The 18,524-nt window shown below is 42.5% G+C and overlaps 1 protein-coding gene across 5 annotated transcripts in view; it reads right to left on the bottom strand.

Moving 5' to 3' along the window:
• Nucleotides 1–12,687, bottom strand: part of LOC139328621 (plasma membrane calcium-transporting ATPase 1-like) — an 87,920-nt gene extending 75,233 nt beyond the window's left edge. For all 5 annotated transcript variants that reach the window (XM_070958473.1, XM_070958475.1, XM_070958476.1 and 2 more), the window contains exon 1: nucleotides 11,986–12,687. The gene's annotated coding sequence lies outside the window, so the exon portion shown is untranslated. The remainder of the gene's footprint in view (nucleotides 1–11,985) is intronic.
• Between the last annotated feature and the right edge of the window lie 5,837 nt (nucleotides 12,688–18,524).

Below are 18,524 nucleotides of genomic sequence, written 5' to 3'. Positions count from 1 at the left end.
GTTCCCCGTTGGCAGAGTTCTGGGTCTGCTTGACATCACTCTGACAGGAGGACAGAAAACAAGGCGCAGCAGGGGCTCTCTGCAGCGTCTGCAGTCTGAACAGGAACCAGGACTGAATGTCAGCAGGGATTCCCCACCAAACTGTTCAGCCACCAAGACTGACTCACCTCATCTGGTGACCAGGTGTCATGTCAGCAGCCTATATATAAATATACATATATATATAGGGGAAAGAGTTTTGACCCTTTTAGGTTGCTGTAGCTCATCAATGTGCAGTCTTTCAGCAGCATAGTAGCAGACCGGGTGAGCAATGTGACGTCAGCAGCTATTGGTTTGTTTCCTCAGAGCACAGCAAACATATGCTGTAAGAATGAGCACACATTGCTTTGTGTGAGGCAAGTAAAATAGCTTGTTTGCTGAGGAAATATTACCATGTTTGCAGTGCTAATTTTCCATTCGCGCCTACATATACGTGTGTGTGTGTGTGTGTGTAAGCGCTTGTACAGGTAGGGTGTTCCCTGAATAATACATTCAACTGCAAAAATGTGTTGAAAATGGGTTGAGGTTAGCGGTGCGTATCTACCTCTCTGACTCCTCTGCCCTCAATTTCGTACAGACTTTGGGTCAGATCTTTGTTTATGTATCAATGTACTCTACTCAAAATCACTGACTCTTGTGACTCAGTTTCACGAAATGTTTATCACATGCCTACTTTTTCCTAACATTGCGACATGCTTCTCTGATTAATCACTGGGAAGCTGACGTACATTGAGATCGATCAATTAATCAGACGCATCTACCCTCATTATCAATGCAGTTACTTGATGATAGTTTAAACAATTGCATCACTTGTTAAGTGCATGGCTGTTGCTGCTTATTTTCTTTTTGATGTTTACTAAGCCTAACACCATTTTTCGTGCAGTTAGTGGAGCTGCTGCTTACTGAAGGAAAGATGCATCCACAATAAAACATAGTGGGAAACTTTGAGATGTTCATTTACTGTTATATAATCGGAAAAGTTTTAAAAAGTCAATATAGTGTTGGACTGAAATGTGACACACGCACGCACGCACGCATGCACACACACACTCACACACACGGCACCTGTTTGCTGTGTGAGTACAGGGAAGTGAAATCTAAGCTGTTGCCAACACAACATGAGGAAACCATCAAGCCTTCACTTCCTGTTGGCTCTCCATCCGCCCTCCATCTGCTCACTTCCTCCTCTGACCGACGCCTTTCCCTGTATATCTCTGAGAGGATACACTTACTTACACACACATGCACGCGCACGCACACACACACAAAAACACCTCCACCCTATAATCTACCGTATTAGTACACCTCAGACAGAAAGACTCCAGAGTCTTAAGTGGAACCGGGTTCTAACGTTGAACCCATGCAGCTTACTGGTCTGTTCTTACTCTGCTCAAATGTTTTTCATATTTTTCAATCTTTCTTTAGACCAATAAAACAAACAAACAGCATTCTTAGTGCTGTGCAGTATGGAAACATGCCCTGCAAGATGAGATCAATTTGTCAGCTGTCAGAGCTTTTACATTTTACACTGTGGTGTCTCTCCTCTTTAACATGTCTGATTGTATTCAGCCATTGAAGGCAATGTTACGAACCAATGAGCAGGGATGATTTATGGTGATATGGGGCTTTGACAGTGTGCTTTGATTTGACCACAGATGGTCTTTTTAAGTCAAAGGTGAGCACATCTTGATACACAGCTTGTGAGCAGATATCACACCATTATCCCCTGATTAGATCATTGATAAACTAAGGATAACATTAAACTTAAAATGCACAAAGTTTGGACAGCGGTGAAATAACGAAGCACCAACTGAATCAGTTCACTTCCAGCTCTGTACTGTGTTTCAGTTCAGGCAGCCGACTGGCTCCAATGCACACTCTCTCTCCTGCGGCATCCCTGTCTTTATTCTCTCATCTTTATCAGTTGTTAACATGCTGCAGAGGGATGCCAACAAGGCTGGCAGCATTAAATATACACACACAGGTTTGCGCAGCTATCCTAGTGAGGACATTGCTTTGACTTCCATTCACTGTGGGCAGCCTTCCCCAAACTTAAACCCTGACCTTAACCAGGACCTCAGTCATGACATTTCCAAAAGCCCCTGATAAATTACAAAAACATCTATGTACACACAGATGCACGCACACACAGAGCGGACTACCCCATATGCACAGACACTGGTCTCAGCGGCTCAGTCCTGGACCTGAGTCGGTTTACTGCAGTCTCTAATATATGATATTGGACATTAAGGACCTCCAGACAGCGAGTGGAGCCGTCTCTGCCTTCATTACCTCTGCTGTAAACATGACGGCAGGCGTGTCAACGAGGTGGCCTGATATCAAATTTGCCATATAATCTGATGCTGTAGGGTTGCGAAATCCCTGGAATATTCAAGGTGGAAATTTTCCATGCGAATTTAAGGGAATTAACGTGAAATAATGGGAATAAAATGGAGACATAGGAGTTATTTCCTCAGGCTGTTTCTACAATGTCATAAGCAGCATAAGCATTTGGTTGATCTGAACTTTTTCCTCTCAGGCCTTCAGCATAGTTCGTGTGTTGGCAGCGGCGCGAGCTGCACATGTGATAGGAGAACACACTGTGCACGCAGAGGGTTGTAATTTTACTGAATTCCTATTTAATGGGATGCTGGCAAATTATCTGGACATGTGATGCAGGAGTGGAGTGTGCTGCTGAATGGAGTGCACAACTTAAAACTTAATTAAATGGTCATACTTTCACCCTGAAGTTGACGTGTATCTTACAAACAAGTTCACTATTAAAACACGTCAGATTTTTAGATTTGCAATAAACGTCAAACTTCCAGAGCTTAACTTCCCTTTAAACATTTACAGCAATTTACTGATGCTTTTCATCGCAAGTTCTATCAAATGCGTGCTTTAAGCAATATTTCTTTAAACCACGAACAACCTGAAGGATTATTGGGGATCATTGGTAGATCAATCTGTGGAGACCGAGTATCAGCTGATAGAGCTCCACAAACTGATAATTACTGATCCTCATGGCAACTGTTGCTGCACATCAACGCTGTTACAACCCACAGAGCAGCAAATACACACACATGTAACTTTCCCACACACACACATACACACGCACGCACGCACGCACATCCATGTGTGTTAGTACACGGCGTCACACACCCACACACATGCAGCTCAGCTCACTGCAGCTCATCACATTCACAACAAGCTTCAACACCTCTCTGCACCGACGGCTTCATCAGGATTAAGACACACACGCTCACATGCGCGCGCGCACACACGCGCACTCACACATACATGTGTCACAGCAGCACCCTCACCTTCAGGAGGTGAGAAAAGTTAAAGTTAGAGCATCGGGATGGAAAAATCAGATACAGACACAAATCCTCCTTTCACATTTCAGATCAGCCCTTTATAATGATGAAAGCTAAGGGTGTGCACACGCTTTTATAAGCTTTTATAATCTGGATTTCCTACATAAGATTGTGGTTAATTAGTCTGTTGTTAATTTTATTTTTCCTCCTCCCTGTTTTTTATCCTCCTAATTTGTGTTATTAGTTTATTCTTATGATGGCAGTTTGTACATACACATTGCAGATGTGAGGATGCATGAAACCAGGAAGCAGCGATGCAATCAGACGGCAGCATCGCATGTTTTCTTAATGTTTGGATAGGGAGGAGAAGCTTAATCGCTGCCTCCTCTTCAGACCAAGAGCTTTTCTTTTTGAGCTTCATGTTCACACCACAGCACCTGATCGGCTTGTGTGCGATGAGCGTGGTTCCCGCTTCATTTGAATGTGGTATACAAAACAACACATGTTGCTCCTGTTGAGCCTAAAGGATGGCAAACACCTGCCTCTGAATCATGGTCCACATCGATGATGTTTTCCTCTGCTGCTGTGCACACCGACAGCTGTTTCGCTGGATGGGAGAAAACTGACCAATCAGAGTTGTGTGGGTGGCTGTATTCCTCCTTCACTCCCTGAATGTATGTGTTTCTAGGTTTAGTACAAGTTATCCAAGTACAAGCAGTGTTATCATGGTTGATCCGACTTGTATTTCATGTGAAAATAAAACAAGATATTGGAGTTCAACTGACGGGTCACACACTGTTGGCGCTTACTGGAAAAACATCACATAAAGGGTTGGGTTCTGATAGCCGGTCTCATTTCAGATTCAGTTCCCAGTTCCCAAAATATCCGGATTCGTTAAGCTCTGGCACTAATCTCTTCTCAAACCTTTTATCTCTCCTCACTGTTTTTTATTAGCTAAGAGCAATGTACAAAAGAGGCAACAGCTCCACATTTTTAGCCACTGCTAACTGTTGCTTCCCCTGTCACCGGCAGCAGTTTGTGTTAGTTGCAGATAATTAACGTTAAATCCAGAACGGTTGAAATCAAACTCTGGCTGTTGACTGGTTGACACACACTGTGCAGCTGATGGCTGTGCTCGGAGAAACACCGCTCTGCTTTCAGTCAAACTCTGGACCTCCCATATTTGGATCTGACACGTTTCATGTCTTCTGCCGCTCGTCTCATTTTCAGGTTGGAGCTACAGGCTGTCACCATCAATTAGTCCACCAGTAAAAAGATCTAAATTGAATGTTTGTGTTTTAGTCATTTACACTATTAGTTACTTGCAAATGATGAAAGCTGAAAATAATTAGATTTGATAATCAATAATGAATAATTAGATTGTGGGTAGAGAAACAGACTCTTTGATTTACTTCATCGTTTTTAAACGTTGTTGAGGAAAAGGCTGTTGTTGACTGTTCATCCTGCTGCTCAAAACTTCCTGTCTGTCACACAAACACACACAAACACACACACTCCCACATTGCCACCCACTAAACACCTGCCAACCATCACACACAGGCATTATGTAAGTGTGTGTCAGGAGGACACTCTCAGATGGTCCAGTTACAATCATCGATCCTGCTGACGCCTCCGCGTCATCTGTGTGGATATTTCCAAAAAGCAGGTGCAGAGCGAGCCCACGGTAACGAGGGGTCTCCGTGTAAGGCCGTCAGCAGTCAGTTTAATCCGCGGTGAGGTCAGTTTCACCTGTCAGCGAACTGCTGAGGGAGCCTGACGCATCAGTGCTGTTGTTATGGTTAGCTGCACTTTAACATGTGCTTAACAGTCCAGAACTGGTCTTAAATTTGCATGTGTTGCTCATTCAGCTGGTGCGAGTGAGGAAGAGTGACACAAAGGCAACGTTATCAGTCCACATTTTAATCAGTGTACTCCTCAAATTTACATCCAAAAACCAACAAAGATTTAATGTTTAAAAGTAATTTTTAGGTAAGAGCCTGCCCTGAAGCTGCAGTGGGAGGATGAAATTGTGTCCAAACTTGGCCTGAATTTGCCAGAACAGTTGGACTTCAGCTTAGACTGCAGACACTTTGAGAATTTATTGAAAATGGCAGCTAAAATTCAGCCCCCACACAGACCTGAAAAGACACCTGCCAGACGTTAATTAAAGGTTAAACTTACAAATAGATGAATAAATAAAAAATTAGACATGGTCATGTTTCAGCAGTTCTTCATTGCATGGGGATCAACTCTTGCCTGGTAGCAGGGTTATAAAATAATGATAAAGGCCAATAGCTCCATTATATTCACAAACACTCTCTGCTGAGCTGAGAGCCTCCATATCTTAAATATAGGACTGAGCCGTTAATAATTGATGTGGACTTACATAAGAGACAAAGTGTGCACTGCTGGATCTGGTTCACAGGCAGGAATTCCGTCTGCAGAGGGGTTTCCACATTTCACTGAATTTCAAAAACCTCCGTCCACACCGGCATAAGGGACCAGCACCAAATGATATCGTACACTGATTCTACAGAAGCAAGAGTCTCTGGAGGTGTACGGCTGTGTGTTGGGGACGCAGTGACGGATCGTTAACACCCATCATCTCCATTTTAATCAGAGGAAAGAAACCCGTCGACTGGATTTACTCACTCACAGGATTCAGTGGTTTGTGTTGGATTGTGCTTCTGTCGTGTTGTTCACACACACAAATAAGGTCATCATGACAAGATACTATCACAATATGTTACCCAAAGCACCATCATAAGGGTAAAGCAGCATATATACCATGATTAAATATCACAAGACAGTCATCTGTGTTACATCGCATCTGTGCAACCAACTCGTCTAATGGGACCATGAATGCATAATCATGGACGGTGCTTACTCACTACAGCTGTCAAGCTTCAAGCTCGATTTTGTCATTTTGGGTTGAATGAAATATTGTTTCTTCGAGTCAAGCATAAAAACCGACAAAATGTCAAGAAAGGCACAAAAACATCATCGTGTACGTGTAATCAAAAAAACACATTTTCAGTTCATAAAAAAGCATCGCGAGTGTCATCATTCAACAGTTTAACAGTCCCAAACTGACAGAAGACTCCCAAAAGTTCAGAGTTCAGCAGTGAGGAAGGAAACTGGGCCTCTGGGAGACTCAGACCATTGTGATCTGTAAATCAAGTTCCAGATGGCTGCGGACCCTGGACTCCATAGTCCATACTCCATAGTTTGCAGTCTCACTGTCAGCGGAGCAGGTCAGTCAGAGGCGTTGACACTTCAAACCCACTTCCACCAAAAACCACACATGCATGAGCACAGCTGCGTTAAAGCATAGATATACATCTGAGGGTCGTCAAGACTTCATAGAACTGTGGTTACGTACATAACTCTGATGTTAATGTTCAATCCAGCTGAGTAACAGCTTATGATTATGCCCCAAGTGCGACGTTGCAGTGCACTTTGGGGAGCTGGATTTCCTCTGGAAGAAGACAATGAACCGCTGTTACATTGAACACGACCGGGACAAGAATGAAGGCGTCCTCAGCTCAAAAACAGTGGATTTAGAGGGCTTTTAAAAGAGACGCCATTTTGAAACTAACATTTGATTCACGGAGAGAAATCCATCAGCCAAGAGGAACCACAGCGACCGGTTCATCAGAGCCACATGTCGCATCACCTGCAGCGTCTGACGGACGGCAGGTAAAACACAATGACAACCGCGATGGCTTCGTTCAACATTTCAACAACCAGTGAAGCACATAACTCAAACCTGGACATTTACTATCTCATCTCTTCTGTCTGCTTGTCAAAAGGTCTTCTGGGAAATGTAGGAAAATCACCGCTTTATGGTGCACAACGCAGGTTGAAAGGAACGCTGATGGAACTGAAAAAGAATTGAAGAATTTCATGCTGTGAAGTGAGGAGAGCAGTTTGTTCATCCACACAAAACAGGAAATTCAGACAGATTCATTCATAATTCAAATCAAAAGGACAACAGGAGCTCACAGGCCACCACAGGCTTTGTCCTCAACGTGAGGTCGAGCTATTCTTTGATTTAACTGTCTGATCACAATCACTGACACAAACAAAAAAAAGCTACTACATCAAGCTGTTCCTTATCAAACTTCAGCCCAGAGTCTCACCAGCAATTTCAAAAATCGATCGTTTAAGTCTTTAAATAAACCAGACACTCGCTGGTGTGGTGTGATGACACACAGCTTTATATGCATATGCAACCGCAGACTCAGCACTTTACTTCAGTAAAACCCTCTGGAACGTGAGCAACAAGTGACAGAGGTGAAAGTGACACGTGGGATTAGCACAGAGCCTTCCCCGGTAAAGAACCTGACTGACTGACTGAATAAATCAAAATGCAATATTAAACCTATCCCTCTCGCAGCTGCTGAAGGAGTCTGAACATTCTGCCGGACGGCAGGAGGGCAGACACGCTGAGTCAGCACCCGTCACTTTCTGTGGTCATGAGGACCTCAGCAGCAGCTTCCGACACAAACAGAGCACTCATCTGTCTGCAGGTGAAGCGGAGGACATACGGGCATGTCCTCCGCTCAAAGCAGGGTTCACGTCGAGGTTGCAGGGATGATATTCACCAGAGTGAAAGCTGCATTATTTTCATTATCTTCATTAGGATAATTTCAACCGCATGCAATGAAAGGTAACTAATTTGTCTTTGCTGGAGACCCAAGCTGGCTCCATCCATCCTGCTATTATCTATACTTATCCATTATCCTGTGCAGGGTGGTGGAGGGCTGTACCCAATCCCAGCACAGACTGGGTTACAGCTGGACAGGCCACCAGTCCACCACAGGGCTGACTTATAACTTCTCATACAAAAGGCAGTATTCAAATAATGGCAGTCTCAATTAACAGTGCAAACAAATAAAGGCCTGAAAAGCATTGCTCTGTCATGTCACAGTCACCACGCTGCTGCCCTCCCTTTCTGTTTTAAACACTAATATTTTCATTCTCAAAGAATTTCCAGTTTTTCTCAGTCGATGTTAGGATACAGCCAATGACGCTGAACACTTCCTGCAGAGTTTTCACATTAAAAGCTAACCGATTAAGGGAGAGCTGAAAAGCTGGAGTGGAAACCACACCCTTCCAGCACAAAGCGGCACTGTGCCAGCCTGATTTTGGAGGGCACCCACTCATCACTTATTAAGTGTAACCGGAGACATTCATCTGCTCACATCAGGGTTTTCCCACAGCATGTTAAGATGGACTTACGCAGTGTCAGGCAAAACCATTCTGTTCAGAAACTGTATTCAGACAACGGAAAACTGACAGTGTAAACAAACCACTACATCCACAAAACAAACCTGAAAGAATTCAGATTTATCAGGGCAAACAGATGGAACAATGACCGGATGGACAACAACCATCTTAAGAGCCTTGAAGAGGGATTCAGTTTCCCTGCTGTGCTAGATGACCACTTGTCAGGATGTTGAAATATAAGTGCACCCAAATTCTGACAGAAAGACACAGAAAACTTACAACAGGATGTTAGATGAACCAGTCAGCTTGCTCGTCACATACTGTATATCTGAGTGACGCATTGCTGAGATTTGGGGGGTGTGCATGTCAGCTCTGCTGTGCAGGCTCATAGAGGTGTTAACGTGAATCTCTGCAGGTGCATAATTCCCACTTTTAGCTAGCACTGAAACTAACAATGGTTAAAATTTTCTCAATCAATTGATCAGTCGCTTGTCTACAAAATGTCCATCATTGAGGTCACCCGTTTGCAGCCTCACTGCAAAGGTCAGTCAGAGGCGTTGACACTTCAAACCCACTTCCACCAAAAAACACATGCATGAGCACAGCTGCGTTAAAGCATAGATGTTGTCAAGACTTCATAGAACTGTGGTTACGTACATAACTCTGATGTTAATGTTCAATCCAGCTGAGTAACAGCTTATGATTATGCCCCAAGTGCGACACTGCAGTGCACTTTGGAGATTTCCTCTGGAAGAAGACAATGAACCGCTGTTACACTGAACACGACCGGGACAAGAATGAAGGCGTCCTCAGCTCAAAAACAGTGGATTTAGAGGGCTTTTAAAAGAGACGCCATTTTGAAACTAACATTTGATTCACGGAGAGAAATCCATCAGCCAAGAGGAACCACAGCGACCGGTTCATCAGAGCCACATGTCGCATCACCTGCAGCGTCTGACGGACGGCAGGTAAAACACAATGACAACCGCGATGGCTTCGTTCAACATTTCAACAACCAGTGAAGCACATAACTCAAACCTGGACATTTACTATCTCATCTCTTCTGTCTGCTTGTCAAAAGGTCTTCTGGGAAATGTAGGAAAACCACTGCTTTATGGTGAAGTGCACAACGCAGGTTGAAAGGAACGCTGATGGAGTTAAGTTAAGCAGAGCCCAATGTGATCTGCCTGACCAACAGCCCACAAACCCAAAGAAGTTTACAGCGATTTATAAAACAGATCCTCGTCAGATTGTGCAAATTTTAATATCTATCGTCCTGTGGAGAAACCTGCAGAATTCTGCACATCGCTATAAATCACTTGAGCCCACTTTATCAATATCCATCTCTAAATTCTACCTGGTGACGGTCTAATGACTGAAAACATGTTAACTGAGTTTTTGACCTGTCAATATGACTTTGTTGTAATCACATCGCTTTGCAAGGTTTATGAAATTGTGTCATGTTGGTCTCACACCCTTACTGATCCTGTACATCAGAGCAGTGCATTGCTAATAATGTGCTTTCTCCCTTAAATTCAAGTGATTGTAAATAAGTTTTGTTAACAAATGACAGATGTGGACTCGGTGAAGTTCATCAGTGAAAGCAAGCACATTTTATCAAAACCAGCCATTTTCCCATTGGGATCCAGTAAACAACAGAGTCACCGAGCCATCGCTCCCCTCAGAATCACCTCAAATTCAACCTAATTCGACAAACGGACATCAAAGTTTTCTCTGGATCTGATTTTCCGTGCAAACCGCTCCTCTTTTTGTTGAATTTAGCAGCAGAGGAAAACAGAAGGAGCAATGCCCTCGTTTGGAGGTCACAAGCTGAGGAGTCACCATGATCCAAGATGCGGGATCCCCCCTCCTTCCTAACGCAATAAGGCAGGACACACCCAGATCGAGAGGGGCGGAGGAGAGAGGAGGAGGAGATGGATGAAATGAGAGGAGAGGAGGAAAGAGGAGCGGCGCTGCTACTGGTGCCCATCCGCCCATCTTGGCAGATGACGTAAGGACGGTTCTTCGCTCGTTAATTAACACAAATCGAGCTCGTGGAGCTCGCGGAGGATTTTTTCCATCCTCGTTAACTGCCGCCCGTCATTGTGACAGCCTGAAAAGCAGAACTACTATTTACAATGCAGGTGCTAAATGTGGACGAACCACTCCAACAAGCTGAACAAGCTTCTCCTGAAGGCGCCGCATTCATGACAGCGGCGTGAGGACACCACGGTCACCCAGAAACACAGTTTTTCATATCAAAACAGGAGCAACAGCCGCAGCAAACACTGGTCCCTTTCTTGATTAAGTTACCAGAGACCGTCTCATTTACTGAAGACAAAGGGCTCTTTTGGTCACCAATGGGAAATATCACCCGGAAAACAAGACATTGCACGTAGAGACTATGTGCAAACTGTTTCCAGACACTGAGAGACATCCGCAGGCGGTCTGACTCCTGCCTCGCAGCCACTGCAACAGTCGACACATGCCGATCTGTCGCACGGGGATGCCCGTCGCAACAGCGCCATTCAGAACCCGACCACTTAAAAGGCATTTCTTGGTTAAATAGGGGACGTGAAGATTCGGTAAATTTGTAAAAAAGATATTCAGAATCACTGGAAGCAGCTCGCCAATTCGGCATGTGTCTTGTACATGTACAAACATCTTATTTCACTAAAATTATAAGTTTACCAAGTGATACGCACCCGCGGTCTCCTAGCTGGAAAACACAGCGGCGGGCGACAGAAACTAGCGAGCGCTGCATACCAAGTCTAAAAGTTGATGTTTTCTCAAAAATAAGTGCTCTTCGATCTATTATAGGCGTGTTCATTTGTAAATGACCGTACGGTGCCACAGTGTAGGCTCTAACAAGCGTTTTGACCAGTCGAAAAGCGATGCAAGTTAGCGGAGTTTAACCTCCGCATTTTTGAATGGAGACCTGACAGCGCTGACTGCAGACGAGAGGAAGGCACGTATCGACGCTGTAACCTAGCTAACTGTCGGGACGTTTGGCGAGAAGAAACGGGTGGGAAACGTGCCCTGGGAGTTTGTGAGACACTGTCAAGATTAATCTGGCGGAAAAAAACAAGAACATTGAATTTAACATGTCCCTGAACGGGATAGTTGTGCGTTCACACCTGTGGAAAATCCCAAATTCGCCTGTAGTTGCTAATAAGTGGGTATCAAGGTAAAGAAACAGCAGTTATGAACGTTACCCGGATGCTAAGCGGTGCGGACAACTGGGGACACGACATACTCCTTAAAACACGTTTAAAAATCACTTTACCGGGCACCGGCAGACAAACGACGTGACGTTTGTTGCTTTTCAGCCACAAGTGAGGTGAAAGAAATCGGACTTGTGGCGAATAAAGTTTGAAAAACAGAGAACAGACGTTACCTCCACTCGGGGGATCCTCGTCCAAATCACGTCCTGTGGTTGTGTTGGTGAGGCAGGGCAGCGTCTTCAGTTTAGAGGGGTTTGTCCATTTCCCAGCAGGGCTCCAACTTGACAACTGCAGTGGTGAAAAATGATTGACAGACCGGGTGGGGGAAAGATCTTCAGCGTCCCTTTGTTCCGGCGTTTAAACCAGTTTCTTTGACTGTAATTACATTGGTGGGGGCATCGGCTCTGGTCCTGCAGCGGCAGCCTCGAGGAAGGAGTGCGAAGCAGATCCGGAATCAGTCAGAAATCAATCCGTTAAAAGGGAGAATAAAACTCGCTTTCTCTCTCCTGAAGTAAAAGCAGAGGAGGGAAAGGCTCTGAGAAACAAAGAGCAGATCCAGTGGTAGAGGACTGGAGATGTGTTTGTGTTGGAGAGCGGTGGGTGGGACTGTGGGGGGGTGGCGGGGTCCAACACATTCAAACAGGACCAGAGAAAAGACCCAACGTCCGAATCAGCGTCCTTTCCTGGCTAGCTGGTGAGCCGAGAGAGGGAGGTGAGGTGGTGCCGGAGACGGCGAGAGAGGGAGGGACCAACCCGGGATTACCCTGTATTTAAGGTGGATCTGTGAATTAATTAGGTAATCAGACAGAAACAGAGCCCCGCTATCGAGAACATCAGCCCCGGGGTGAGGAGCCAGGCTGAAGCCCTGGAAACTTGAGAGGAAGAGTCATCGGAGAGGAAGAAGAAATCCACATCTGGATCTACTCTGAAGCCTTGTATGGAGGCTCATTTCCGCCCATGCAGAGAATCAAATGATGAGATGCTATCTCATTTTATTATTGCAGAGTATCTTCTATCTTATTTCCTAAAATATAATATTAAGAGGGAGGATTGCTGCTGGTAGGAACAAAAAAATAGATATTGAGAATTAAGTCGAAATGCATTGAAGAAACAGGCATAATATTTCAAGAATAAAGTTGTAGCATGTTGTGAATAAAGTCATCATATTTCAAGATTCAAGTTGATAACATTTCAAGAATAATGTTATATTCCAAGAAAAGAGTCATATTATTTACGCAGAAAAGTAGCATTTAAAGAAACAAGTGATAATATATCTAGATTAAATCTACATGTAAACAAGCTGTTACATGTATTGGTTTGAGAAATGTAGCCAAAATAAAATAAAATAAAAAGGTCATAACCCAATCTTTCACGAAAAAGTAATAATATTTAAAGAATACAAATCATAATATCAAGAGACAGGAGATTGGAGATTGGGAGGAAAAAAGAGACTTTTGAGAATAACATTGAAATACATAGGAACAAGGTCATAATATTTCAAGAGGAAGGTCGTAATACTTTGAGAAAAAAGTTGTAATATTTAGAAAATCAAGTCATGATATTTTGAGATGATCTAAATCTAGAAGTCATAACGAAGTTGTAATATTTTGACATTAAAGTTGTAATATTTAGTGAGTGGTGAGCTGTGACACACAAAGGCGGTGGACCAGGGTATGGAAGCCCATTCATGCCAGAAAAATAAATCAACAGATGAAAAGTAAGGAATGGTTAAAGTAACTCATAAAAGTTAATTTCATTAGTGAAATCTGACATGTGTTTCATGCAGTAAATGAAACTATGAGATTTTATCTTATGATTGTGATTTTGTCTCTAATTTTGACAAAGTCACAATAATGAATTCATACCATTGTCTGTGCTAGTAAATCAACACATTAATTCCATTTAAATTGATTGATTTAGGTCGATAATTTTGCTGCTAGAAATACTTCTGTGATAGGGCCCTTATAGAGATACTCCAGACAAATTCTGGGCAGAATATTATTGTTGGTTGTGTACTATTATTGATACATTTAAGTTAATTTTGCTTTTAATACTTTTTTCTTAAATGCCGTTACTGCCTAGAGCTGTAAATAAAGGTTTTTTGCACATAGCACTGATGCCACAGAGGTTCAAAGTTTTCTAACACAGGCCACAAAATTGTAGCACAAGTATAAACATCTCTAAAAGAAACCCACAAGTAGTAAAGTTCATCACTTAAACGGGTATGTAACAGGCAAGGGACATTAATGTTGCATACAGGACAAATCTTAACAACAATGTTGGTTAATCTCCTGAGATATCCAGGTTGTAAACTGTTAAAGAGGTTTATTGAAATCACTGGACAATTAAAAGAACAATGACCAGGATGTTTTGGTGTTAATCCAAACACCATCATCAGTTATAAAGTGACAGGAAGTTACTCTGGTGAGAAATAAAAAGAAGTCACATGATCAGCACATGAACTGAGATATAAAATTTATACGACTACTGAAATGTCACTAAAGTGAGTAAAGTTGGGGAAAGAGGGAAACCTTCAAGTTTTTTTTTTGAAGCCACTAATCATGTTTGACCCAAGGTTATCTTCCAAGCACACTGTTGTTTGACCGGTGTCTAGCTCAACCCCTGCCTCTTTAAGATCCCTCAAATCTTTTACAAGAGGACTTAACACTTTCTCCTCCTAATATACTTTCAACCTTTTCCTTGCAAAGCATATCAAGCTGTATGGAGTCTACAGAGGACCTATTATGTGGAGAGACTTCTGACAGGGGCATAGAAACAGCAAGTTGCTACTGCTGAGCCAAGGGGATTTGCCACTTCAAAGGAATCCTGGTACAAGATAATGGACACTGAAGACATGCACTGCTGACAAATATCCTTGTCTTTAAAATTCCTGCCATCCCTTACATCCTCCAGCAAATGTGGATTATCTGATCTGTGTGCCTACTGTGCTCTGACTGACTTATGGATCAAACGCACTTTGAGGGTCTTGCTTACCAGAACATGCTTCAAGAAGCAGTCCTTTCCTTTAGGATTTCTACTCAGATGCACTTTTTTTTAGGTGCCATACAGTTAAAATTCCTCTTAAAAATTTGTCTTTCAGGTTTCATCACACCTAAATACTCCTTCATTATACAACCTTAAAACATTGCTCTTGTTTAAACCAGCTATGATGTTATCCTTATCAATAACTGACATATTGCAGCTTTGTTGATTCAAATTCAAGTCTCACTTTTGCAAAGATGTGTTGCTGTTATGCACCACCTGGAATTCTTCTATTAAACTCTGGAGAGTGGAGGCTGGTAGCAGCAAATATAACAGTGCCAAATTGGTTGAAAAAAAAAAGTGTCTTCTACATCTTTGCCATGATCATGTTTAATCTCATATGACTGTCAGCATGTATGTAAATGGAATGCCTACAGCTTGATGCAGCATTATCTGCGTGTGCAGGGTCCTCCAAAGAGTCTGTGTTTCCTGCTGACGTGAGGTGTGAAGGATGATTGACATGAAAATGTGTTTTTAGAGGTGGGAGAGGGGCAGGTAACCTTTTCCCCAACTCTTGCGTGCCATTTTAAATGGCAAACTAGGAGATGTATGCTCGCAGCCGTCAGCATGACAAATCACTGCATCCATCTGAGCAGGTCTGCAGCTAACATTAGGTTTATTTGGTTGTATGCGCTTCTGACACATGTAGGACTGAGCTTAAGTGCAAGTGTTGACTGAAAACTGCAAGGGCAAGTCAGCAACTCACAGCCACAACTATTTATATAGTGGTAAAATCTGGAAAACAGTCGTACAGATGATTTACACATTTGTCACTAACTAGTTCCTTGATCAACGGTGAATATCTCCAGCATGTCGACATGGTTATGGTAGATAATGTTATCTACGAGGAGAGACTGCTGATTGTATCACTAGTTTATTTATCCTATGTCTATTTAACTATAGGTTGTAACATTGCTTTGGGTCATTTAGTTGGTTAGCTCACCAGTTGTTACAATGGCAGACCCCCCAGCAATCTGGACCACGATTCGGACCACATACTTAAACTTAAACTTGAAAATAAAAAACAAAAGCTGCACTTAAAAGCACTGCTTAACAAACTCAGTGTTTATCAAAGGTGCTGCCAAACTAGCTTTGTTCCAGTGGCTCATGTTAGTTTGCTGTTAACATTACACAGAGGCAATGCAGAGGCAGAGGAACATACAGCCATTAACACTTAGAGATTTATGTATTTCACACTAATTTTATACAAGAGGATGAAACCATCAATAACATTATGAAACAAAAATGATTAGAATAGTGTAATATTTGAATAATGGTAAATGGACTGTATTTATATATAGCACTTTTTAGTCTGACAACCACTCGACCACGCCCATGTACGAAATAGAAAAAGTAGTTATCTGGATGTAACTCCAGTTCAATGATTTTGTGCGCAGTAGCCAGCTGGGCTAGTGGTTAGAGGGCGATGAGCAATGGGTTTTATAGGGGGAGGATACTACCCCCTGTCTGGTTAGTCAGTACAAAATCCATTCTTAGGTGCTGAGGCTGAGACTCAAGAGAGTAAACCAATAGCAAAGCCTATTAGAGGGCTACTCATGTGCTCATAGAGCTGGATTTACACCCAGGTAACTAGTACTTTTGCATTAAATAATAATAGAAATAATATACTTACAATTTTGCTGAGTTACTGCTGTTTAATTTGTCCATTTACCACCACTTCCTCCACACATATTATTATATTAGATTACAGTAAAATACTGTTCAAATTAGAAAAAAAATAGTTACAGTGTATTTGATATGTGTTTATCCTTTGGAGAAGAACAGGTGCTCATCTTTTCAAAGCTATTAGGGGGGTTGACAGTTATGTTTAACATTATTTGATGCTTTTTGCACCATTTTAAAGCCTCTGAGCCCCAATGCACATCTGCTTGATATATACTTATGAAAAGAGATCACATCATTATAAATAAGAGATGGAGATGCACACTGATGAAACTGTGCTCATGTGGTGAATATTTCTGGTCCAAGCACAGAACATGAACAAAGAATCTGAAAAGAAAATTCTCGGTGACTGCCAAATGGCCACTCAATCAGCTCTGCCTCCTACGCTATGCTAATGACAGAGAGGCAGAGAGGTGGTTAAAGCTGCCATTTAACAGTACAGTACACTGCTTCACTCTCAATAAAAACTGACTGCAGATGAAGGAGAGCTACTGATTCTCATAACTGTTCCCAGGAGTCACCATCAGTCACCACCACAGCTCCTCATCCTGACTATGTGTCTGACAGTGCTGAGTCCTGATCTCGGATCTGTATTCAGTTTCAAATATTTGTATAGTCCAATATCACAATTTACGATTTACGATCTGTACATCATATGACACCCACTGCCTTAGACCCTCGATTCAGATCAGGAAAAAGTCCTCCAAGAAACCTTTTATGGGTAAAAAATGGAAGAAACCTCCAGAAGAGCAACAGAGGAGGGATCCCTGTTCCATGATGGACAGACAAGCAATAGATGTTGTGTGTACAGAATAGATCAGTTAAGTATAACTGCAGTATTGATAATCAGGGTGACAAAATTGTAGATTGTAGAGTATGCTACATCCACTACATACAGGGAATTTAATTGCGACTTTAATTATGCTCATATCTGTTTCAGATTTCTTTCCTTCTTTGTTGTTGTTGTTGTTGTTGTTGTTGTTGTTGTTTATACAGATGCTTTGTTCTTAAAAGTTCCTTAAGTAGGGAAACATAATGGAGTCATAAGTACTTCAACTGAGAAAAAAAGAAAACTAGAATTACTGCATCATGGTTGAATTCCTCTGCCAACCAGTCAGAATGTAGTTTACACCCATGTCACTCCAAACTCGTAAAATATATGCAGTGAGGACTTCGAAGGTATTTTCTAAAAGGCACTGGGTGTATCTTTTGGTGAAACTGAAGTTCTCACTGCATTGACATGTGTGATTCCAGTGAATACCTTGAGACATGCTGTCTTCACTGAGAGACTGTTTTTCCAGAGGACCCTGCAGCACAGAAGATCTAAACAGTCAGCACAGCTTCAAGGTGGACGCCAAAGATTAGAGTCACCAGTTCAGTATCTGACCAAATGTGAAATATGGTCACAATGTCCTCTTCTGCTCCTGAGTTATGGTGTTGAATAATGGGCAGAAAAGAGTTTCTGCAGAACATTATTATGACACAGTGAAGTTGACCTTTGGCCTTTTGGATATAAAATGTCACCACTTCATCATGTTATCCTATGTGATCTTTGTGTGAAATTCTGTCATAACCAACATATGAGTTATGGTCAAAAATGTGTGTGTGTGTGTGTGTGTGTGGGGGGGGGGGGGGGGGGGGGGGGGTGATCCAGCAGTAACCTGTGACCTTTGACCTCCAAAATCTAATTTATCCTCAGGTCCAAGTTAACATTTGTGCCAAATCTGCAGAAATTCCCTCAAGGTGTCCCTGATATATTGCATTCATGAGAATGGGACAGACATACATACATACACACAACCTGAACACATCATGCCTCCAGCCACCGCTGGAGCCGGCACAGAGGCATAAAAATGAGTACATGCAAATAAAATACATGAACGTGATTATGGTGCTTTTCATAATAAAGATATTCTAGCAAAAAATAGAAATTCTATATAATTAGAAATATCTGACGTGTTTGCAGCGAAATGCTGCACTATGTTCA

This window comes from Chaetodon trifascialis, chromosome 3 (assembly GCF_039877785.1).
Source record: "Chaetodon trifascialis isolate fChaTrf1 chromosome 3, fChaTrf1.hap1, whole genome shotgun sequence".
NCBI lineage: Eukaryota > Metazoa > Chordata > Actinopteri > Chaetodontiformes > Chaetodontidae > Chaetodon > Chaetodon trifascialis.
The sequence above is the reverse complement of the archived record's forward strand: the minus strand, read 5'-3'. Positions and strand labels throughout refer to the sequence as shown.